Here is a 26,420-nt window from a genome sequence, read left to right as displayed (position 1 = left end):
CTAGCGTTTCCTGGGAGAATTGTCTTTTCACTGCGTAGTGAACTCTCCGCTGTGTTTTATGTTGACGCCACATTGTGCTATTTCATTTTGAGATCATTTTCCATTGGATAGTGAAGAGCGTAAGTGTTTTTGGCACGTGGCTGTATATCCATGGTGGTATGGGAAGGGGGGTTTAATTCTGGCACATTTTTTGTTGTTGTGCATGATCAAAAAACAATACCCCCCCCCCCCCCTGCTTTCTTTACAAATCCCACCCTGCATAACTGTATAAGTATAAACTGATAGCAGAATGATGTTTGCTTGAGAGAGCCAGCAGGATGCTGTGCCCTTCCGATGGAAAATACACACATCCTGTCGGAGCGTGTTCCGACCACAGGCTAATTAGGATCCCCCCAGGTTTTTGGTGGTAACCCTAGGCACATGCGGGAGTCTGTGTCAGAGTATCTATCATGGATAGAGAGTGCCCCGCAGCCCTGGCAGCGGTGCTATCCATCATGTTCCTGCTATTCTGGGACACAGGTGGGAAGCCAGGACTACAGCTCCAAGACAACTAGAGCTAGGCCTCAGCACAAAATGACACATTCAGAGGTAAGAGTGCTAATGGATGCTCACAAGAGGGCAGATTATGTAAATTTCAGGCGCTTTAAGACACACCCAAAAGGGAAAAAATGTAATGTGAGATGACTTTAACATCTTTTGTCATGTGGGAAGTGTAACAGTGTGTGACATTGTCCTAAATTATTAGACAAAGCCAAAAAAAACATGGTCATCGATTAAACTGTGATGCCATAATGGCTGTGCATCCCATTAGCAGGCTAACTGGTGCCATCTTGGTCATAGCCCAGATGCAATGCATTCAGATTCAGTGTCTGCAAACTCAATGATAATGGTTCTTCTTAATTTCTTGAATTATGCAACCAGGTTTATCTTCCCCAGTTTAAGGATGCTCATTTTTGGTTGGATTGAAACTTCTGAGGATAAGTCTTATCTAACGCTGGAAACCAAATGAAAAAAGCACGGTGTTAATCTATAGTTTTAGACGAAGAAAAAGCAATACCACAGTAAAAACACTTCTGTACAAGTAAAAGTCTACATTTAAATGTGTGCTTTAATACTAGTAAGTAGTAACAAATAAGGTATGAGTATATGTGAATGAATGACTACATTTGTACTTTAAGTCCAATTGGCTGTTTTTTTTGTGTCTGCCACAGAAGTCATATAGTACAATAAAAAACATTTCATTTTAATAATAGCATCTAAAGAATTAATACAGAACATTTTCTTTGATAAAAGCCTTTGATAAAAATTAAAGCTTTTAAATTGGCCTAAAATTATTCAGGATAGTCAAGGACAAGCTTTTTGAGAAGTGGCTGAACCATGCATTGGTGAATTCTACGTGATACACAGGTATGAGCAGTATACCCACTAAGACGGCTTCAGGATTTCCATATACCCACCTAAAAATGCCCAATGAACCACAACAACATACTTTGTACTTATTATATTTTTGACCTATTCAGAATTTTCGTCTGTGTTTTCCTTCTCCACATAGGCTAAATAAAGGTATTTCCACTGTAATTTGGTGCATAAAAGTGTATCCAAATACAGGTAATTAGGTTGTTGATGCTTAAAACATCCCTGGCGAGGACACCCAGACCCCCCACTATGATATGCCCCCTCCTCCTACAGTACAGTATACCCACTACAATACATTAGACTACACCACTGAAACTATGGCATGTTTAAAACAAGACGGGACAGTTGATTTGAAATACCTTATTCTGTATATTGGTAATATACCATTATCCACCGGACATTTTAATTAACAATCAAATTATAATTACATTGGAAGCAAATTTGAGAGAAATTTTTTACATTTTGTCCATATTGGCAGTGGTTGATCTGATCACTTGTGTGAGACAAAAAGCACATGAGGGCGTTTTAATAACGAGAGAAAAAGACTCCCAGCTGCACACATTGGTGAACCATTGCTTGAATTATTTAAAATGCATTTCAGTCCCTGGCTGGAACGTTTACAGCAATTGTTCTTGAATCACCCGGTCATGATTCAAATGGAATTTCTTTTTCTTTTCTTTTTTAAATGAAGATTGTGACCTTTACTGCATTTCTGCTTCAAAATGACAAAACAGCACTTCTAATCAGGATGCATTCTCCATGCAACCTCTTGCAAAAAGGTGATACTCAGCAACTAGTGAGGGGCTCATTACTTCAGCCTGAGTGTGCCTGGGCTCACAGTTGAATAATGAGGCTATTATGGAGATATCCTCCAAGAAAAGCTTGAGAGGTCTTGGCTCCCAGTGGTAGACTGCCAACCGCTATCTCCAACCATAAAAATAAACTACAGCATTTATGTACTGTATCTGCAATGCATTGTAGCTGTGGACTTTTCCAAATGCATTTAGTGCTATATGTAAAGTGGTAGACGCACAAATGTGACTATCATTACTTGATACAGCATGTAATGAAAAATTGATGCTCTGTGGTTTGGAGTCCTCTTGGAGCACTTTTGTTTTAAAACAGGCTGAATCTGCCAGACTCAAAGCATTTGTATCCCTCAATTGGGCTATACCAATATACCAAAAAGCATTTTCGCTATTAGGTTGTTTTTCTCAGTCTTGTTTGCTACGGATCGGTACAGCGATAGAAAGCTCCTCTTGAATCTTGAGCTGAACGTATCTCTCTGCTCAGTCTCTCCATTCTGATTGCTTTCATTTTCAGGATGAAGTAATGATATATTGAAGTTGTGGGTCCAGCATGACTCCCTGGGGAACTGGGCCTCATTATCTTAGAAGCTGCTTACACTCCACTGCTTAGCTTATTACAGATGGTAGAGCAGAGAGAGAGAGAGAGAGAGAGAGAGAGAGCTCTGAGGGTGAGACGCATCAGAAATGCTGCACGATGCCTAAGTTCCACAGTTTTCTAACGGAAATCCAAACTTGATGTAATATAATTAACTACATGCTCTTCCTAACTGACTGCGTCCTGTTGAGCATTTCTTTTCAATCCGGTGGAAAACGGTGAGAAGCACCACCACACCTCTGGCTTTACATGCTTATTGAATGAATGAATGAATGAAGGCTTTATTTCAAACGTGTAAAAAGTTATAGAATAAAAACTAAAAGAACAACCTAAAACCAACAATTAATTAATCTAACATGTCTTAAAAAGGAATAGAAAGAAGCAGAAGCTTATTTAATCCTATTTCTTTTTCACTACTATATAATAATTGTCTTCATGAATGGCTTCATATTCATATCATGTATCTTTAACACATTCGTTCCAATGTGTACATAACACACAAAAAAAATACATACTGTATATCCATAAAAAATAAATATTGCAAATGATAAATAATTGGTGAGAGGTTGTCAAGACCCTTCCTCCTCACTGTATTTTGTGAAAATCGTATATTTGTATTGCTTGTTGAACTGAGTCATGCTTGGACATTGCTCGTAGCGATGTACTTCACTCCACATATAGAAATATGGGAGCCCGGATGGCTTAGTTGGTAGAGCGGGTGCGCACATTTAGAAGTTTACTCCTCTCTCTCTCCCCTTTCCTGTCCTGTCAATAAAAGGCCTTAAAAAAATATTTCAAAAAAATAAAATAAAATTAGTTAGGGTTGTACAGACACAAAGAGGTTTTGAAACTTAAACTCCCTCCTCAAATTATACAATACCGTTCAAACGTTAGGGGTCACTTAGAAATTTCCTTCCACTCCTTTATAGACAGAATACTGATCTGAGTGGGGGGGGGCTGATCTTTAATGCAATAGCTGCATTGCCCATTATCAGCAACCATTCATCCAGTGTTCCAAAGGCATATGCTGCTTACTAATCTGATATCATTTAAAAAAACTAAGTGTTGAAACATTAAGGAACCCTTTTGCAATCATGCCAGCAGATAATGTAATGCCACCCTGGTTAAAAAACAAAAAACAATGCAACTGATCTCAGCTGCTATTTTGTCTATGATGGAGTGCAATGGAAATTTCTAATGGACCCCAAACTGTTGACCGGTAGTGAATCTCCCACCTCTATTACAAAAAAGAAAATATATATATATATATATATATATATATATATATATATATATATATATATATATATTATTGAATATTGCCGGGGAGTCTGTATTTATTGCTTCATAGATTATTTGTGCCATTTAAAAATGAACCAGATCAGTGAATTTCAACGTTTTGGATTCTAAGAATCCTGAATTTGTATGTTCTAACTTCTCTGTAGGGGAGTATTAGGAATTATCCTTATTGCTCATCTTTGCACCATAGATAGTGATAATAGGGTACATTTATAAGTATGTAAAAATGTCCAGTAGACATAAAGAAACATAAAACAAAAGAATAATCCTCTCATACTGCATCTGTTATGCGTCATTACTCTGATACACAGGTTTCCCCCCGCCCCCAATTCAGCCTTTGCAGAGAGATTACTTTAACATAACCCGTTGCTCTCTTCAATGTGACAACAACACCAACAGCCATTGTGAAGATTAATATCTACCAAGCCCTCCATAAGGAGGCTGGATTTGGCCCAGATCAGAGGTTATTGGCATCGGGGATTAATAGGACAAACACTAAAATCTCAAATTTGAGTCAACAGAACGCAGCAATCTCCTTTGTATTCAGGCGCTACCCTCGGCCCTAAGGATCACCTTCTTGATCTCCTGCTGCAAGCACTTTAGCTCCAATCTGCCAGCAATTGCCTCAACATAACAATTGCAGAATTAGTTTGACCTGCAGGAAAGGGGAAAGGGAGGGGGGCGGGGGGGCGTGGGGGGTTCCCACAAAGTGCATGTGCAAAGCTTTGGGGTGAAGCAGCAGGAGGAAAAAAAGCCTTTACATTTTGTCATGATGCCTATAAAAAATGAGACATTTTGCCAATCTAAGCGCTGTCAATCTAAGCGCTGTCAATCTAAGCGCTGTCAATCCCGCTGCGTAAACAACAACGCAGATCATCTTATTGCTGATTTAAGAACATTTTCTCTCCCAGCCTGAAACTGTCTCAGAATTGTTTATTTTAAAAAGAGGAGATCACAAGACTTGTCCTGACGAGCTAATGTGACTGTGGGAGCCCTTGACACCACAGGGTGCCATGAAAAAGGGAAGAGAAGAAAAAAAAAACTGCTGTATATGTTGAGAGAACATCTAATAACTAAAGAGAGATGCAAAAAGCAATTTGGAAAAAAAACGTAATTTAACAAGGATCCACTGTCACCAAAAAAACATGCGGTATAAAGGTATTACATTTTCCACACATCAGAGGAAAAATGAGCTATTGTATCAGCTTAATCTGGGTAGCTGTTGGATGCATGCAGTCAGCTATATATAAATATGGCTGAGAGAAAAAGAATAAGTGTATCATATTACAGTATTATAGCTTCCAACAACAGCAACAGCATGACGGCATTTTACATCACTGTATTATTTCTCGCAGCATGCCATTGCGTCTGCTTCCCTGTTCATACAGACAGATCAAGAGTTGTTGAAGAGTGATTTTTTTTTTACACAATAGGGGATCAGCAGGCATTTAAGATAAATGGGAAAGGCAGCTTGAACAATTTGAAAACTGTGAGAGGGAAGGAGAAAAAAAAGTAGAAGCAATTTGCACTCCCTATTTTGCTATTACCAATGCATGAGGCATGATACCAAGCACTTTCAGGAAAGTCTTGCAATGTTTCACCGTGGCATTTGGATAATTGGCTGGGGAAATCGTTCGCCGCAATTAACAAATTAAAGGATTTTTAATGCTGTGTTCACTCTTTCAGTCCCAGAGAGAATGGACGCCAACTCCGCGAACTCACCTTTTCTGCTTCTGCAGCAAATCTTCGCCCGGGTGACAGCCTTTGGAAAACACGGCTGTAGCTTTTATAATACGCCTGTGATGTCACCTCCACAGATTTCCAATTTAGCAAAAAGCTCATCCGACCAGGCCCCACAGTGGCAAGGGGAGAGGAATGTCAGGCTGCCTGGCTGGAATCTAAATGGCAGATATGTCCCTGACAATACTGCAATAACATATCGATCAGGTGCCGTGTTAGAGTCGCAGGAGCTCAATATAAAGTCTGGTGAATTGCCCTAGAAAGAAACGGCTACAGGAGAGAACTGAGAAGCAGGCTGTGTATTCAAATGTCAGATTCCTCTACAACCTTTTGCGCCATTGAATGTCTGGAATATAAATGGACTAGAGTTTAATAAAGCAGGTTCTCTTTTTTCACTATGGAAGGTAGAGGTTCTATTTTTAGACCACGTCCCTTGTTGCGGGAAAGTGTGCGCAAACGAGTATTCATCATATCCCATGAGGCCCTACATCCCCTCAAAGCTGCATGGGATGCATACACTCAACTGCTTCTGACTGAGGAGCTCAGCGAGAGCGTGACCGCCCAGGGAGAGCTCAAGCAGGGTCGTCTGATGAGCTACTTCACACCGCATTTTACTCCATTGATGAAGCTTATAAGCATGATACATATCTTCTGCCAGAGCCGTCAGACCAATCATTATCCCTTTCCTACAAATAGATATGAAAGTATGGTATCTGTCAGTGGGGCCATTTCTTATTCTATGACATGTTGCTGCCATGCAGCGCAAAACGCATGCCATTTATCCACAATCTCTGGTCCCAGACCTGGTGCCACTTGTATGAGCAGACCAACGCATTCTTCATTTCCTAGCCTCGCATTGACAGACCTTCCCCCACAGCGCAGCGGAGGAGGGTTTGGCTAGTCCACACAACATGAAATCCAGTGCAATATCCGCCAATATTGGAGCAATCCGGGAAGTGGATTGTTGTTTATATATAGACTATTCATTTCCCCAATTCATTGAGTGTGCAGTGATAATGGGATGCGCCTATTCCTACCTTAGACCAGCAAATATTCAGTTTCTTGAAACAGCGAGGTGAAACATAAACAAGGACGTAGATAGATGCCCGCTCTTTTAAATTTCAAACCTTCTTTAGTTGGTCAGCCCTTTCACTGAGCTAGTATTATTTTGTCAGTTTAGGTGTTTTATTAACACCTATTATATGCCCAACAAAGGCACATTTGTAAACTGTTAGTTTCTTTTGTGTGCTCAATGTTGTTATTATTTTAATTTCATCTGGTTTTCCATTTGACTTCATTTAGTTTTATCCCTTGTTTTCTTTGCAGTGAGTCAATATTCAGGTTATACACTAAACCATAACTTAACCTATAATTTACTTTTAACCTATATAATTGGGTGTTAAGACAGCAATTTGCTATAGTTAGACTTTGACTGCTGAACCTGCAGGTTAAGTCTGTCTTCCCTTTCTAGAGCTTTCAGAGACCTTGTTAGAACAGCAGACTCTACAACAGAGGAAGTCAGAGCGGGGAGTTGTTAAATGGGCATGTGGAAAGACCCAAACCCAGATACACTTGTTCTCTGACTCCCGTCTTTCATCAGAGCTGGAAAGCAGTGGCTTTGTCAATCAGTTACAATCAACTAATTGCTGGGCTGGCATATTCAAATCGCGGCACCGCTGGAGGTTAATGAAAATTGCACCTTTGCTTGACATAACATCCGATCCTGTTAGCTGTGTCGAGCTGAATTCTGTCAAGTGGATTTCCCCAGAGAACTGCTGCCACATTTAAAAGGCAATATGTGCTTAATCTTACCATTCATAACACACACACCTGTATTTGAGCTGCATAAAAGCAACATCTAATCTCTAATAATGACTGTCATTAAAGTAGAAGAAATAATGAAACTAAAGGGTGTTATTTGTTACATTAAAAACTGATTAGAATTATATTTTGATGAAGCCATCTACTTTGATTTGAGCCGACTTTTGATTGAGTTATGTATTTTAATACAACAATAGATGTTAAGCATTAGTGATACCCTCCACACATGCCTGTATGCTGATGACAGTAACTAGGAGAGTTTTAGGTGGAATTACACTGGCTAAATTCCTCCCAGATAAGGTGCACAATAAATTAAAATATTATTTAGCCTCATCTATCAACTTCATAATCTAACAGTGAATCAGGGTACACAGGCCTGCAGTGTTGTATGGTGACCTGAGTTGCAACTGACGTACAACCAACGAGTATTTGGAAATCCTTTTTCCACAAAGATCTTTTCAGTCAATGCTTTGCAATATGTCATGACATGAATTTGTACACCAAAGTTCGACGCTTTGCAAAAATATCCAGATTGTCCTTGCCTCTGTGAGCGGTTCCTCTTGGATCAAAAGCAATTGATTTTACTCCAAAATTTCCCTTTTTTAAATCTGTATGTAACTGAACTTTTAGATATGAAATTGCAGAATAAATACATACAATCAATAACTCTTGTCAATATGACTGCTTATAAATTGTGCAGTAATTGTGCAGGGCTTCAGCTAATGAGCTAAGAGAAGGAACATACAGTAGAGGGTGTCCACACACTGACAGTGGTGGCCGTTTCTGAGTCATTAAGTGCTGCTGTAATCGTGCCATTACGCTGCTCATTACGGACAGACTGTGGCATAATCTCCCACAGGGCCGCAGTCACCACTCAATTCCATTATACACTGTTTCCTGCCTGGGAATCATCCTCACTCTCTACTCCTAATGACAAACCCCTCGCCGATTCAAATCCCAGCTCGTCTGACAGTAGTGTTCTGACTGGAAGCTGGCCAGTGTCCCCCTCTGAGACTGTCTTTCATTCAAGCTTATAGTGGGCTACAAGTAGATTATGGATGAAGCACAAATGAATACATTCACTGGCTTGAGAGAGGACTTTAACTGGTGACAGCTGCCGAGTACATGGGAAAGAGCCCCTGTCTTGTTGGCTTTAATTAGGATATATATGAGACAAGCTCATTTCAGATTAACAACAAAGCAATAACTGCAGATGAATGCAAAGTAAACCTGCAGCAAAAAGATACAATTCAAACAGAGACTCATTACTGTTTAATTCCTTTTTTATGACAACTAGATCCCCACTGTTAGCATGAAAGTCGTTTTTTTGCGCTTTCTATTTCTTTCCAAAAATTGATATTCACATCCAGTCTGTTCAGCAGTTAGCGCTGCCTGTATTCACCAGCGAGAAAAAAGAGAGACAGATAAGTAGCAGACAAAGTCTAGCCCCAAAGAAATAAGATATTCAGGAAAGTTTTCTGTTGACTTTGTTAAAATGACTATAATCAATGCTGTTGTATGACAATGTGAAAACAATGTAACAACGTAAAAGGGGTCACTCAGTGATTACCCTAAATATCACCTCAATCTGCAGCTCCTCTCGGCATCATAGAGTTTTATAGTGAGTTTCAGCTCACGGGTTAAATGTACTGTTTTGGTTTACTCTCACAGCCTGGTTTACAGATGCAGCCAACCCTCATTCCTATACAACAGAATAAGTTGATTTACCATTTAAGTCTATTTACTCCCTAAAGGATATGCAGTATAACAGTTCTATTTACTGCCTCACGGTGGCCATTTAAACATGTAACTGTAACACATGGCCGCAGTGCCAGTTTTAACCATGTCATTGTTCTATTTAACACAGTTCAGGCGCAGTTTTACACACAAAGTTAATGTTTAGAAAGGGAACTAGTTATCGTTAGGCAACGCAAATAATTTCAGGGATTGGCTTAAAATAAGTCAAGTAAAAACTACTAAAAAAGACATAACTGCATAACAGAAGTCATTGTATCACGGACAAAGGTCTGTAAAATTTGGTCAATTTTAAAAAGTCACTATTGATTTTTGGCTTCTCACAAGACACAAACCCCTCTCTCCTGACTGAAAGTCCTGTGTCTGTTTGACCCATTCCCCACCCCAACCTGCATGCTATCAGAATTTGTCATCACTCCAGCCACAAGAGGTTTGCGTAACAGCAAAGGTAAATTAGGGTCGTTGTGAGATACTTGCACAGTCGATCTATATAGTCGTTTTCTATGTGAGGATGGTCTGCCGCAGCAGGCAGCTGTTTTCAGCTTCAAAACTTGAAAAAAACAACAACTGTACTCTACCTATTCCGCACCAAACAGCAGACAGACATAGATAGAGACAAGCTGGTAAACACAGTGGAGCATTTAGACGCTAAACAGACATGTATTTCTCTCAGGATTTGGTGGAGACCAAACACAGAGATAAAAGGAGAGTTAATATAAGACTTACGTTTGCCAAGTAGAAAAAAGCACGACTCAAAATTAAAGATATTGCAAGTCTGTTACATAAGCATGTGTTTGCTAACAATTCGCCAATGGTGAAGATATGTCGATGTTCCAAAAAATCAGGAAATACATTATTTTTTTCTATTTCTCAATAGTTAGATGAGATGATCAGTACCACTATTAGATAAAAATGAGGTATCTTCACATCTCACTAACATCTACAGTGGGCATACATTTTGTGGATTTTCTTAGTTATTTGAAAGCAAATAATTACCCAAATCAATCTTAGGTATCCGACACAAAATGCATTTAAAGTTATTCTGCATACAAAATACATGCCTGAAAAGAAGGAAATAAAACTGTGGCAAGTAGTGTTGTTTTGCACAAAATTTGATAAAAGAGACTGAGAAGCCAAATGCATCCTATGAACCACAAGGAAACTCACTGAACCGCACCTGGCAAATTTGCATCGCTCTTTTCATTCAATTTACTCCCAGAATCTCTGTGAAATTAGCATCTGATTTACTAATGTGGCAGGTAATTATGCAATCAGTGATTGCGGCTGACCTTATAAGGTGAAGTTCAGTGGTGGGATTTGATGGAGGTAAGCAAGCTCAGAAATTTAATATGCCATATTTAGAAACCCTCATAAATACATGACATTATAAAAACCAGCCGCAACTCTAAAATAAAAATCATATGGGCATCACTTTACTGATATAATTACAGCAGTAGTGTTATGGTAATCTGTACAAGAATACAGGTGAATTAAATTATATCTTCCCCACGACAACCTTCCTTAACCCTACGCAAATCTGCACCTGCTTTTTAGAGGCGGAAAACTGACCTTCACAAATGAAGCAAGTAAATCCAGCAGAATTCACGATTGGACGAATCTCTCTTATATTAAGTTGCATAAAGTAGAGAGGTGGACCGTGCTTCCAAGCATCTTTTTTCCACATCTACCAGACAGAGAATGCATCTGAAACGACATGAAACAAAAGCAAAATGTAAATCTGGTCCTCAGTATCAAAACAAAGAAAAGAAACTGCTAAAAGTATCCATATCATAACATACATAACTTTACGCTGTGTGGACAAAGCCTTTGATGTACACCCGCTAATGAAACCACTTTCATATGAGACTGTGCTTTGACAATATGAAAAAAATCATGCTGTAGAAAACTTCTCCTTCTTTCTAAAAGAGAAAACAGCTGTCAAAACTATGTGACTCTGAATCGCATGTTTGCCAAAAACCTCTTGACTGGTTTTGTTTTCATTCATTTGAGTCAACTTTTCTTACCTCGCACTGCAACTCTTAAGCCCAACTCAAAACTCACAACAGCTGCCATTCCCTGACAACTACGAACATTTCATCTTTCCTCGATCTCCCGGCAGAGCCAGAGTTCGGTTTGCCTTTCAACACTCTTCTCTGTGTTTAACCTGAACTGCTTTGATGGGTTTTCTCTCTTGGCACATCCCGCTGCTCTCGCCCAGGTTGGATTCCACAAGATGTAAGAGATTTTGATGTTCATGGTGAAGGGCCGTTACTGCGGCCTTTGACCATGGAGGTGTAGGCTTCAGACAAATTAGCCACCGCTGGTTACTCATTTTCCACAACCTTCCCGAGGAGAGTGTGAGAAACATACTAAGATTGAGGGAAAGGAAGAATAATCATTGGGTCTCACATTAGAGCATGTTTGCATTCATGTACAAATTCTCTCTTACTTCATTTAGAAGATTTGCTTTTATAGGTAGTGCATTTACCAAACTCTCTTAGCTGCACAAACCTGTTGTACATTGCTTGTTTCTGGTTAAGTATTGGATAGATCCAGCGGATCTTCCCTCACCTTTCACTTTTCTTTGTGTTGCCGTTCTAAACACCGGTCGCCTCGGTAAACAACAACCAGACGCTCCGAGCTAGCAAGCTACAGTCTTAAAGAGGGCAAATTTGGATCTGGCAACAAGGCAGGCCTGCTTGGTTCTTTTTGGGAAATAATTGTAAAGATTTACAAAGAATATCTTTACGGCATTTCCTATGTAACTGGGACGTTCTCGGGACCAATTGGCGGGGATTTGCTGTGGACAAAATACACACACTGATACACTGGCAAGAGCAAATGAGGTTTAACTATGTATCAAGCTAATTTAAATAGCTTATGTTACTGTATTGGTAAACAGTTACCTTCACCCACAATCTTTTCCTAAACCTAACTGTCCCGTTCTTGTGCAGCATGCCAGTTAAACGAACGTCCCGACCCAGAGTGTCCAAAGTGACGCATATAGTCCTGACCAGGCACGTTTAGATATGACGCTAAAAGGGACTTTCGGCGCTAATAACAACGGCAAAGGCAGATGGCCAAACGTCCGTATTTTACGCGATAGGAACCTAGTAGCCGGTAGTAATCTGGAGGTATGGGAATGTGTGTTTCTTAGTGCCTTAACTTAACCATAAAGAAATGTTGTATAATGCTTTAGTTGCTTGTGCTGGTATTGTGCTCTCAGAAAACATTTGCTGATGTATGATGAACTTTATCCATCATACTCATTTTGCTTGTTTGTTTTCCACCCGCACAACAATTTTCCCTTAGTAAGTACTCTCAGGCATCACTGTCACTTAAACAACAAACTGTTCCAAAATAAGAGTCAACCCCGGCTCACAGCTTTAAGATGTGAGCAAAAACTTGTCACCTTCCATTTCTTCACCGTGGCTTTTAAAAACTTTTCCTCAAACAGCCTTCTTTTGAAAACAACTCTCAAATTGCTACCTAAATTGCTTGTTTATCCAATTCGTCAAAGGATTTGAATGAATGTTATGAGGACACAGCATGGGAGCGTCACAAAAACAATAAAACACTGCCATGAAAGACGAACCCCAACGTGTACTTACAACCCTGGGTTTGTTGTCTATTTTGAGTTACAATCGGGGGAAAAAGGCATCAAGTGAAATATTTGGTGAAGAAGAAGGAAAAGAATTGGCTCACGACTGGCAGGCAGCATCCTTTGCATCTGGGGGCTGCCAGTTCTGAAGAGATGATGGAGATTGGAAATGGGTCAGAAAGGAAGAAGCCTATCTTTCTCTTGAGATTACGAGCTCAATTTAGAATTCTTGAGGAACTGAGAAATACCTCTTGATCCAAAAAACTGAAAACCTCAAAAAGAAAAGCGAGAGGAAGATGGGAAAGAGGACAGTTTCATCTTTCAGTTTCAAGTAGCGTAGCAGCCATTTACCCCATCATTTCCATCACTCTGTCAAGAGATGCCGCATGCGGCTTTTGTTCTCAACCGGCTCGAACAGCATGAAGACCCTCGTGATGGGGAGGAAGGAAGCACTTGGAGAAGAGGGGAAACAGCGTGAAGTTCTGAGTAAACCTCGATAAAGACAATTGTTTCTATATTTGCACTGCTCTGCACATGGGCTGCGATAGGGAAACAACCCACAGTTTGTGTTGTTTCAGATCTTTTATTGCTTTAGATGTTTGTCTCGGAAAGAAAAAAAAAATCAATCTAAGAGTAGGGAGTGTGTGTATGCGTGTGTGTGTGTGTGTGGGGGTGGCAGAATGAGGCTAATAAGAAAAGTGGAACAGGTTGAAAATTCTGTAAACTGTGTTATCAACTCCAACTACCACACATTCTGGGTTGGCGTCCCAGACTATTATTCCGAATCAACTATTGGCATAGTAAACAAAAACCTCAGGGAGATGGAATAATGCCTCGAACATTTTATCTTCGGCTACTGCGCAACAGACCAGCTCAGAGACCTCCCCTCAACTATAGACATACGTCGGGAACCCCCAGAAACCTAATCTCCTTTCTGGAGATAAGGCCCGGCAGTGCTGAGGGGTCAGCCATGCACACAGCTGTGTCCAAAGCTATTACCACCGAGCAGCAGCACTCCTTACCCACCAGCCACGGCTGTTTCCCTTCCCCAAAAGATGCTACTTTTCACTGACTGGAGCAAGATGTCCGGATCAAACTCACTGTGGCAGTGAAGAGAAAAGGAAAAGGAAAAGGAGATAAAGGGAAAGGTGGTTGGCAAATTGTTGTTCTCCAATGTCAAAGAGTGTAATGTGTAAGACCGGGGATGCGGCCTCTTAATTATTTGTGCAAAAAAAACAAGACACTGTTATGCTCCATGACAGGCTTTACAAATCAGTTAGAAAAAGGAATAGGCAATGTAATAAGCATTGTGAGCAAACACTCCTTACATTTCTTTTTGTTTAATTAACCAAATAAGCATTTGTATGAGACACGCAGAATGCAAATGCAAGCAATCAAGCAGAAATAAAAACACTCCTTTTCATAACGCAACCCACGGCCAAATTTGATGCCTGTCATTTTCTTCAAAACCATTATTTTACAAATTCTGTCTCTTCCTTTGTAGTCACAGCATATGTGAAGGATGTTTTTTTGGTCGAAAGAGGAAGAAAAAAAAAAAGTATGGCTTTGTGAAAATCTATATTTTGCCCCAGAGGAGGAGAAATGACACACAGCATGGAATGGAACGCATGAGCGTATAGCCTAGTTCAATTTTCCGGAAAAAGACAGAGGGAAATTTGGGAGGAAATGACTTTATAACAGCACTACAAGATCAAAATAAACATACATGTACAACATCAAATGACTCTATGCCATACATTTAGTCCCTATACATTTTTTTCAAAAACAATTTCCTGTTATTTCCCTACCTGATTGAAATTGCAGTTGTGTGACTTCTGGGAATATAATTGCTTTGTTTAATACATCTTTTATACATATATCATGTAGACTAGACTGAGACAGCTACGGTTGCTGTCTGAGTACAGACACGGGAGACACAGTCCTCAAACACAGACAGCTGGAAACAGGAAAAGTCAGACAGCCGTAACCGTAAGACAAGCGGAGAAAAACAGGAAAAGGCAAGGCAGCTTTATTTGTATACTACATTTCAGCCACACGGCAATTCAAAGGGCTTTACACAAAAACAGTAAATAAAAACAGATAAAATACAAGGAATAAATGTTACAGTGCAGTATAAGAACTTAAACATTGAAGAAACAACCATTTAAAGAATTTTCCTGACATTTAAAAAAAAATCTTTCTTAAAGAGCTTTACCCCCTTAGGACCCTAAAAGGATTCAAATAAATACTATGGGTAGTGGACTTGGTATGTCATAGCTTCTTAACTACAAATCATGTATGGTTTACATTTGACATTTCTGAGTTTCAAGCATTTAAAATGCAAATTGTGCATAACGCCGACTTAATGTCAACCTTGTATGTTTTATATCTTAAAGAAGATGTGTGGTGCGTTGTGCCAACATGGTCTCACAGAATTCTGTGAAATGAACACAGCCCTTAACACAAAATCTGTGGCAGTTTCACGGAATTGCCGAAAATTCCATGATGGGCCCATGGAAGTGATGCCTCTGTAAATCAACGACAGGCCTCAACAGCACTATTCTTTCTGCCGGTCAGACTGCAGCAGAGAAGCTGTATACAATGTTGCTATTATTGGTATTTTTAACCCTTTAACCGCTGTTTTAATCAACATTTATTCACGAGATTCATGACAGTGACTTTCCTCTGTCAGTCATTGTCTTAAACCCGCCCCGTGTGAGATAAAAGGTTGTTATTGGTCCGTCCCGGGCCTGTTCGGCTGAAACTCTGTCTGAAAAGGAGTAAATGTACGTTTTCTAGGATGGCATAACAGAGACATAGATAAAGACAAGACATAACCCGCCCTAATCTGAATCAGAAGCAGAATAAGGCAGATTAGGGTTAGGACAAGCCTTCGCCATCCTAGGAAGCACAAATGCGCAAACGGGAGGCGGGCCAGATGTATCTGCCAGAGCAGATTAGACATGAGCTTGCAGATTTGTCTGGTTTCCGCCTAACATATAACAGTACGCTGCAAACAAATTACATTGTCTCTTACCCTCTCTGAATTCTCTCTAAAACAAGAATAATGAAAACCCCAAACAGTATGACTTTAACCAAATGCAACAAACTTGTGACGCTGTTTCAACAACTCACAAACAAACGTCTAAGAACACCAATTAGAAAATCCCCTGTGTAGCACCACTGCTTCAACTAATAATCTAATTTCTCCTTATGAAAACAAAAGCCCACAAATGTGTACACAAGGTTTGTACTTGGAGCTGAGCCAGACCATAATATCCAGTTTGATTAAACAACCCACTAAATGACTCATCATAAGGAAGGCCAGCAGATTAACTGGCATCCAAACAGTCTGAAGCCCGGTTCCTCCCTCTGCCAGCAGATGTTCAGTTGCAAATCAAGACTCCTGACAGGTTTAGGGGAACACATGTCGGATCCCTCTGATGAATAGAGGTGCAAGGAATCTATAGAAGGCATAATTACAGCGTTATTGATTCAGATGAAATCCGTTTTCAGTCGGCAGTGAGTTAAATCTCCTGCTGAGGCAGAGCCGTGAACTGTAGTGATTGAGCTCCCATCGGATGTTAGGTACCTTGGCTCATACTGTAATTGAAAGTAGAACAACTCATAAGGCCCAGCATATTATGTTCAGTAGTGTTGTTCCATGATTGGGTTTGTGTTTGAAGGCCACAGCGGACAGGAGATCATTCTGCTACATCGCCATGAATTTCACTGGACGGCCACGTCACTTCTCAATCAGCACAGGGGCCGCTGTGTCACTAGATTCATGATTGTTAGGTTCACTAGCACAAAGATGCAGATTTAACGTGCGTCTTTGGACAGTAAGGAATCTTTAAAATTTACAATCGATGACTAATCAAACTGCATCCTTCAACGGGTCAGTTGCTTTCTGTTTTTAGCAGCATCCATTTGTCTGTGTTAGATAAGTGTCGATTTTGTCTTATAAAAAGAGAGTTTTTACCAGAGTCCCATTTGTGTTCATATGTCACTGAATCTGTATGGCACAAAATAGTATTGGACTCTTTTCTCAAAATGACATCAAATATCCCAGCACACATGACAGGCTAGCCGCAGGTCACTTTTCATTATTCTTCCATCACTGTTCAATATTGCTTTGTATTATACGAGCAGCAGAAAGGATGTTGGATTTACATACTCTCATAAATATGGCCTTTCCATCAGACAAAGGCCAGCATCAGCTGACATTTTCCTTCGTATAGCTCTGCCTCTGCAAGCAATAACAACACCGCCAGCCAACAGGAGCTTATCACGCTGTTGTGACACTTGTGTGCGAGAGGCAGCCATGAAGATCTTTGCAGACAAGTAAAGCAGCGAGAGATGGATGTGCGGACCTGGGATACTTCAATAAAGCCAGCAAAGCTTAAGCACACTCAGGCAACAAGCCTGTGAGGCAGATGGGTCACCCTATATGAAGCAATGGAAGAGGAAGGGCATATAGTTTTGTGACGATCCTGCAAAATGCAAAGGCTACTTGGAGAAATAATCATGTTGAGACTCATTTCATTTCATCATTTCAGTTGTGTTTCATAACTATACTGTAGGCATTTGAATTAGCACTGGGTCGAACAAAATTCTGATATCATACGTTGATATGTTAATATCACTTTAAGTCTGACATTTAACATCAGAGCTGTTGAGTCAGACTTCAAGTGGATGCAAGCAATGTTTTTGTATTGAGATTGGTTCAAATGACTCAGCAAGTAGGTAACAAGCCAGATATATCCCTCAGGAGTTGGGGGAGACCAAAAACAGAGCTAAAAAGAGTACTGGACTTACAGAATACATTCACCAGGTGAGCAGAAACATGAATCTAACTTAAAAATAATGTTGCTCAGTGTCTGCTGGGTGTGGACATGAACATATCAACCAAAAAGGTGCTAGTATTAGTTAGGGTTGTGTTTACAAGTTGTTTCCCCGGCCCCCAGACGGAAAACAAATGTTAATGCAAATGTAAGTCATAACAAGTATAATCTTTGATTTCACTTGCTTTAGTTACTTAAGTTATTTAACAGTTAAAGATTGCTTTACCAAGATTCCCCACTCAACCAAAAATCTAAACGCAGGATAGCAACCAGCTAGCCTCCAATGTTGATTATGAACACATAGTATTTTTTGGGGGCGTTTACAGGTGTTTTGTTTACATCGGAAATGTTTGTGAACACAACAGGAACTTTAATTTAGTTATGATTGAGAAACACACATGTCCATGTGTAATTGAAACTTTTCAATTACGTGCGGTAAAATAATTATGGTCAAGAATTGATCGGGTCTTTAGAATTCAAAGAAAATAACAAATTACGTCTAACAAGTCACAGAACAATCATTGCCCAAAACAAAGACCCTCTATAAAGATGGCGCATTACAAGCAGCCTGAATGATAGGAAACTGTACACACTTCCTGTATCCTCAATGAGCGTGGCCTAGTTTGGACATGTAGAGAACATCAAGTGGATGGATAAAAAGTTACACTTGAATAATTTATTAATATTGTCTTTTGCTAACGTTAGATATTTACAAACCTAAAAAACGTATTTAGCGTCAAACAAACGTTAGTTGATACTAGCTTCTCTGTGTTGCCAGATCTCGCGAGACTTTTGTCTTCAGACAGAAACAGGTCTCAAACAAAGACATTCTTAATTTTCTCTTGATGTGTGTGTCTGTCTTGAAAATGCCATTTTAGTGTCAGAATGTTGTTTATGTTATGTGGCTTGTGAGGATTGGCTCCGATATTTACTCTGGTGACTACTGGGTGAAAGAACAGCTCCTAATTTGTGTCCACGTTCACTTTCTCTTATTGGAATCAATACACTCAGAACATCCCGCTAGTCTCCTAAAGAGGGACGGCCGTGACAAAACCTCCGTGACACAGGAAACTACTCTGAGTTGGGGCGTCTTGGTTCTACCGTCTCTGCCCATCAGTGCGTGTAAACTACTCAAGAAAGAAAGATTAATAATACTGCAGTAACACCCTCCAGCTGACTTGACAAGTTGTTTTTCAGAGTAAGTTAAGTTTAAAGATTCTCCAGCCTGCCTGAGAGCATAAGAGGTAAAAAGAAAATGTTGACAACTTCCAACTGTTCACTTTAAGGAGTGTCATCCAGGGTTCGCGGGTCCCAATGTGACTCCCTCCATAGAGAAAGACACCTTTACTTCTGAGAGCATCTAGCTCTTCCCCCCTCTCCCTCAGGCTTAAACACATCCTTGCTCTCTGCTCTGCAGCTGTTTTTCCCTCTTCCTTTCATCTCATGTTATTCCCACTGTGTCAACTAACGCTCAGCCTCCTGCCTGGGCTCTCCAGCCGCCACTCCCTTCAACCTGCTGTTCACCACTAGGATCTCTCTCAAATGGCAGACGAGAGCTGCCAATAAAGTCTCACCACCAGCACTGGCTGAGGGAGAGGGAGAGAGAGAGAGAGAGAGAGAGAGACCCTTTTAGTGGATGTCTCTCATCTGGTCAGCTAAAATCCAGGATTATGGAGGTGAAGTCGAGAGGGGAGGGGGTGAGAGTGAATGAGGAGGAAGGATAGATTCCCATTTGACAGCATCAAGCTGATGGGCTCATCAATAACACCGCTTCCCTGTGAGGCGGGCAGAATGAAAAGGCCAAAGGCAACATCCTCGCTGATAAGTAAAACGCTCTCTCGCGCTGACTGGATTGCATTTTTTAACAAAAAAAAGAAAAGCAAAACCAAAAGAATGTCACAAATGAAAACAGCTAGTTAAGATACAATAGACAGTGGGAATTATGTGATGCAAATATCCTTTTTTTCATTATTGGGATTGATTTGTGCGTCTGATTGACTCCCTAGTCATCTCTGTTGATACATTCTGCTGGCAGTGTCAGTCATAAAGTCAGTCAGCAAGCCCTCATGTGATACAGAGGAGGATGTGGATTGTAAAATGATAACTGATGAATGAATGATTAACTGAGAAAACTGATATTTTAATCTGTGTCCATACTTGATAACAGAAGGTCCCTTTACTCCAACCCCATCGTCAGTCAACTCTGTTGTGTGCTTCGTTACGAAATAAAATGGCCAAGGATTTTCTTTTTAAACGAGTGATTCTTAAAATGTCAATGAGTTTTTTTAATGAATTAAGTTAGGTGGCTAAAATGGCTAAAACACACCCCTTTTTAACCACACCATTTTTCTTTAAACAAAGTAATTGGTACTTGCCATTACTGATAAATCGTCCGGTGTGAACACAATTGCCAGTAAACTGGACTAAATAAGAATATAGGCATAATTTAAAACATAACATAACACTGTAATGTCATTTTTTAGCAATTTTATTAGTTAAAATTTTCTAAGCTGGTGTGAAGAAAAGTATCTGTTCCCTTCCTCTATCTGAGATGCCCTACCGTGGGTCTTTTTTCCCAGGTGAAGTGTTGCTGTTGGCTAAATTCACTGATGGGAAATCTTGTACAGACGTTATAAGTTTAATATTTTTTTGCACACTGATCATCAATGATTCAAAACTTAAGAAACTAATCCAAAACAGTCTCTAAAACAGCAACCAGGCAGCGTTGAGTTTTGAGAGTAAAGTTAGCCTTTAACTCCCGTCTAAATTGAAAATAAACACTTTTGTTGACATCTTTTATCTATGTTTTTTCAAATTTTTTCTTACATTTTTTGTCCGTTTTTTAAAAACTTTTGACGCTTTTTTATTCTGTTAGTCACTTTTTTTGATGTTTTCAATACTACGTAACACTAACTTATTAACTTTAGTTATACAGTTATTTTTGTAATTTATGGTCAATAAACCTAATTTAAAGGAAATGATCCCTAATGTTTGAGTTAGGAAAGCAGAAATCAGGAATTATTTCGACTAAAATTAAAGGAATGTACAGTATGTTGATGGATAATCACAGACTGAAATATGTCAATTTTTACTCAATACTATTTCAAAACCACTTCAATTTGTTTTCAAAAGCTATACACTTGAATAAGACGCCCCAAATGAATGAAAGTACAGATTTGTACTTGCCAAAGAGCGTTGTGTGGAATCAATCGTGTTATTTTGGGGAATTAAAAAGAACATGGAAATGGGAAAATGGGTCAGTTTGACCCGAGGACAACATGAGGGTTAAGAAAAAAAAAGGTCATACTAGAATAAAGTAAAAGTTTAAGTGATTATACTGTAAGAATAAAGTCCTAATTTTATGAGGAATAGAACTACATTTAGTTTGAAACATTTTGAGAATATAAAAAGCACAATGTTGTACAGTTTGAATAATACATGTATCTGGACTTCACTTCAGGGTGCCAAAGAACTAATGTAAGGGATGCAGCTTTAAACAGACTTGAAACGTTTTAGTCTTTGGGTAGAAACCTAAAAACAGATCATAGTTTGGTCCCACAAAACCTCCATCCTCGAGTTCATCCCAAGTACGAAAATATCTCAAGAGATTCAGAACGAAACCAATGTTCACCTTCAATCCACCCAAACCCATTAGCAACACCGCCCGTTGCACCAAGGCATGCAGTTCCATTCCACACTGTTTCTATCTTATTGACAGATGGATTTCAAAGGCTCACACAGAAAGTGAGGGCAGGATAAAGCTTATCTGCCCTAGTCCTCAGCAGCTTGTAAAACAATGCTGGAACAAGTGCAATCTCTGTGGTGATAGATTACAGCCCTGGTGTTAGCTCAGCATTCACGCTAGCCAAGCAAGACAATGAGATTGCTCTCAGGCGTATCATGGATGCCTCGCACACAAAACATTCACCTTTTAAATCTGTCTCATAATAACTGTAGAGACAATGTGTCTTATTAGGGGAGATGGAAACCCAAGATATTGCTTTGAGTTTCATCTTGCTCCTCTTTCACTCAATTGTACCCAACAAAATTGGTCTTTTGGACAAAGAAATGAGATCACAGCTCTTTTTTTTTATAATCAAAAAGAGGAAATCTTTGGACCACTTTATGATTGAAATGATTTTCACAAGGTTGTCTCAGTGCTGGGCATTGCCAGACGATATAGACCATTGTGTTTAACCATTGTATGGTCTTTGGGTCAAATTGACCCATTTCAAATTTTTACAAGAAGAAAAATGGTACAAGTATAGTTTTTTTTTTCTACCTGAAAATCAATAACCTTGCCTTATTTTCTGTGATAAACATGAATAAACTAAAAAAAAAAAATGGACCATACATGCTACCCCACACATTTACATCCATCATATGGTCTTCGGGTCAATTTGACCCACCAACACAAAAGGCACACAGAAACATGCCCACGGACCCAAACACACAAGTGCAATCACACACACATGTGCAAGCACACACACATACAGTTGCATATTTTATAATCTGAGCACTGAGAAGCTGTTTGCTCTCTCTGTCCCATACTCTTTCCCGCAACCTCTGTCATGTGTCCACCATAACATTTGATACATAAAACCATTTTCTTGCACTATATGCATCGCACCTGCACTTCAAGGGAGGGCACAAAAGAGATAAATACCTTTGCATCACAGTACAGAATGTTCCACCCACAATGTGACCAAAAGATTTAGCGTTCAGAGAGCTTTAGAGCTCATATTTAAAGAGAGTCAGGCACACAGCGATGTGGAAGAGGAAGATGTCTCGGAATATTAGGCTAATTTAGATATCAATTCAGAGTATTTTGAGTGAATTGGAAGATGACCTTCATTGGGAATATGCGCCATAAGGAGCACCACTGCTGGAAAACCCCCACTTCCAGCCGCTGGAAAACCCCCACAACCAGCTGCTGACAGCCAGCCGCTGGAAGAGCTCCGCAGCCAGCCGTTGGAAGAGACCCGCAACCAGCTGCTGGAAGAGCTCCGCAGCCAGCCGTTGGAAGAGACCCGCAACCAGCCGTTGGAAGAGACCCGCAGCCAGCCGCTGGAAGAGACCCGCAGCTAGCCGCTGGAAGAGACCCGCAGCTAGCCGCTGGATGAGACCCGCAGCCAGCCGCTGGACAGCCAGCCGCTGGACAGCCAGCCGCTGTGGCATCTTCCTGGAAACAATAGTATGCAAACAACCAGCTAACTGCCATAACAATTAAGTTTTGCTCATAGACAATGGCACAAATATACCCAATCTAGTCCCGCTTTGAGTAACGGGTTCCTATTTTTGGACACAATTTCTTTTCCACAGTATGGAGCTTACGGAGAAATACATTTTCCGAGCCTTTAAACTTTGGATATCACGGAAGCGAGGCATGATCTAAAAATTAGAAACATGAAAAATCTTTTTTATTAAACGAAGATAATGTTCTTGCATCTCTGTGTTCAATTAAACCAGAGAGAAGATAAGAGATAGGGCTAATGGAGGGCTTAGAAATGGATTTAAGGGGGAAAGCTTATTAGAAGGATATTCTATTAAAAAGCTTGTACTGTCCACTAGTGTAAAACTCTGGGTTTTAGGATCAACAAGCCTCGGCTGTCAGGAGGAAGTGCTTTGCACTCTGTGGATGTTCTGGAAGCAGAGGGTGACTCATCATAGAGAGATGTTTCAAACATGTTCAACGGGGAATGCACAATAAAAATGCGTTAATAGAAACATTAATATATTAAGATGACATCTATTGCCTTTCAGCAGGTGCCTCATGTACACATGCACAGTCTAAAGTCTAATAACTAAATATGAGAGTATATGATTTAATAGTTTTGTGTAAATTATGTGATAACACTTGGCTTTTGAGACAGAAAAAAAACATATCAACGACTCTCCTCACCTCATGGTTTGGTAAATATCACCTGAGATTACTAGAACCATCTCTTGCCACACTTTTCTTCCTGCTCATCCTGTTCACTCCCAATAATAAAATATGACATAATAACAATTTGGACTTATGTAAACCCCCCTCACTGCCTCTCCCTTTTATTGGAGTTGATAGGCTGGGCTGTGCCATGTCTAATCACAGGAATTCATTTGGGGGAAAGCCAGGCAGCATTAAACGATCTGAGCTGCCTGAGAGGATCAGATAAATCCCTGTGTTCAATAAACCAAAGCGCCTTTCCTGAACGCAATCATTCTTAACGGGCACATGAGTGCTGATCCTAATCCTGAATATTTGCCGTGCCTAAAGCTAGAAACTGAACCTGGCACAGCAGCTCCCTATCTGCTCTGGAAAAAAAATAACTCTGATGGTTTGACTTTAAATAAAATAAAAAATAATTTAGTAAAAAATAATAAGTTCTTTTTATATAAAAATTGTCCGTTGAAGGCTGCTGTCTCTCTGGGACTGCTGGATGTAGAAAACAGTTTGCTGACACTTCATAAAGTCATAATATGTCATTCAGGCAGTTTGTAGAACGGCTCCCAAGTAAGGAAAAAAAAAAAACATGAATGGAGGCTTAATATTTAACCTAGTAGGTATGTTTTCATCCAGCTGTTTCCATGCACAGACAATGTGTGCATTAAAAGGCAGAGCGGGAATAGTGAACATTGCAAGGAACAATATTCCAGCATTTTTTGTTTATTTATTATTTCTTTGGTTGAGGTGAAAACCATTTACAGCAAAATAATGCTCCAATTAAAATGTGTGCAATGTGCGATTGTAAACATGGGTAGTATTTGAACTGAATTAGCCTGAATACATTTATAATATCAGGAAATAACATTTCATTAAGTGGAGGTGAACAGTGGGTGGGTTGTGTCATATTTAGCCAAATACAGTATATATATATATATATATATATCTTTCTTCCATTTCACCATGTCCTGTATTATTATGTGGTGTTTTTAGCATCAGCAATAACAAATAAGGCAATTAAAAAGAAGTGACACCTACAGAAACACAGACTACTTCAATACAACATCCAATGAAAACATGTTACAGCACTGCTTATTGATTGACGTGTGTAGAAACACTCCAGCAATACCAAAGATATTGACAAGAGCAACAACAACAACGAAAATCCGATTTGATTATGCAGATTACCTGCGTTTCCAACAGAGTTCATTTAATGTCCGTCACCTCGCTGGATGTGCGTCTGCAAGACATTCAGATATAGTCCCCTTCCCATCCACCCTTGTTAACAAGTAATTACACCATCTGACAGTGAAATGCTGCTGGTGGTATGACTGGGCCTCAACACTGTGTCATGCTGCGCTGTTAGATAAATTAATGTCAAATACAGGTGACATCACAGCAATAGAGACGCGCAAATACGTGGCTCCTCAGTGCAAATAAACTGTTCTAACATTTTTAGTGGAGCAATGGTGGATGCTAATGCATTTAGACTTTATTAGTTTCATTTCATTTGAAACACTGCCAGTCATCTTTCTCGATAAGCTTTATATATAGCTCTTTGTTCACTTTTCTTTTTCTTTGACTAACACTGAGGACTATAAAAAAACTCTTAGACCCTGTGGAGGAATCCTTCCTGCCCTTTTTCTTCCCACAACTAACATCAAATTGAATTTTCTACATTTGTGCTTCCATGTAAAAGTAGAGCTAATGACCCCATCAATCACGTGGCAATTCCTATCTCCTCCGAGGAGTATTGATATTAGATTATGCTGCCGTATGAGCCTGATGCATAAAGAGTTGTTATCTGTTTTAATGTAATAACCACATCTCATTCCTCCAGCAATAAACCCCATTTTCTCATTAGGTTGTCCCCTTTGAGTAAAACACAGATTACATTTTGCCTGTTACATCTTATCCCTGAAAAACCCTTTCAATAGTAGTGAAAACATAGTGATTATCAGCACCGTCTGTGTTGACATCCTCCTCATTTTGGTTCATCAGTGCTCATCATTTTCTAAATTGGTTGAAAACACTGTAATAAGTGTCACTTTAACGGAAAATATACGTTAACTAGAGCAACATCTTAAAAATAGAACGTCACATTAGAGGGGAAATGAGGGAGAGCAGATTTAAAAAACGGAAAGGGTTGAACTGATAGAAGTAGAGAGGAGATTTTCTAAATTAAAAAACCCGATGATAATCTACTGAGAATCCTTCCTTTGACCTCATCTGGGTGACAACATGTCTGCCGGCCAAACAGATGTTTCTCTGAGAGCTCTTTTCTTTAATCGTGTCAGGAGGACATATTGGGCCACTGGCATCTCCTCACATGGACACATGCAGGCAAGGCTTAGACAGGCCAGGGCTCATCTATTAAATGACCTGAGACAATTCTGACTCCAGGACCCTGGTGCACAATTATACTATTACATCTGTTCATTATTTCCCTTGTATGACTTCAACTCTGGTTTGTAAACGTTTTCTCCTGGCTTTTCAATCTTCAAATCCTTTCGTCGGCGGGCAGGTCTGTTGCAAAAACAATAATAACCGATTTCCAAGAGTTGTGCCCGGGCACTGTATAAATTAACTAAATGAGAATAAAGGGGTGGGGGGGGGG

General features: G+C 39.8%; 1 long non-coding RNA gene across 1 annotated transcript; it reads right to left on the bottom strand.

Annotated features, from left to right (window-relative positions):
- Positions 1-1,380: 1,380 nt before the first annotated feature.
- Positions 1,381-23,619, bottom strand: LOC117950050. The gene is made up of 3 exons (XR_004657798.1): positions 23,609-23,619; positions 12,841-12,847; positions 1,381-1,495 (listed from the first exon to the last, which is right to left on the bottom strand). It is a non-coding gene; the product is annotated as an uncharacterized LOC117950050 (long non-coding RNA).
- Between the last annotated feature and the right edge of the window lie 2,801 nt (positions 23,620-26,420).

This window comes from Etheostoma cragini, chromosome 9 (genome assembly GCF_013103735.1).
Source record: "Etheostoma cragini isolate CJK2018 chromosome 9, CSU_Ecrag_1.0, whole genome shotgun sequence".
In the NCBI taxonomy this organism is placed as follows: domain Eukaryota; kingdom Metazoa; phylum Chordata; class Actinopteri; order Perciformes; family Percidae; genus Etheostoma; species Etheostoma cragini.
Note: the sequence above shows the minus strand (reverse complement) of the source record. Positions and strands in the feature narration are given on the sequence as shown.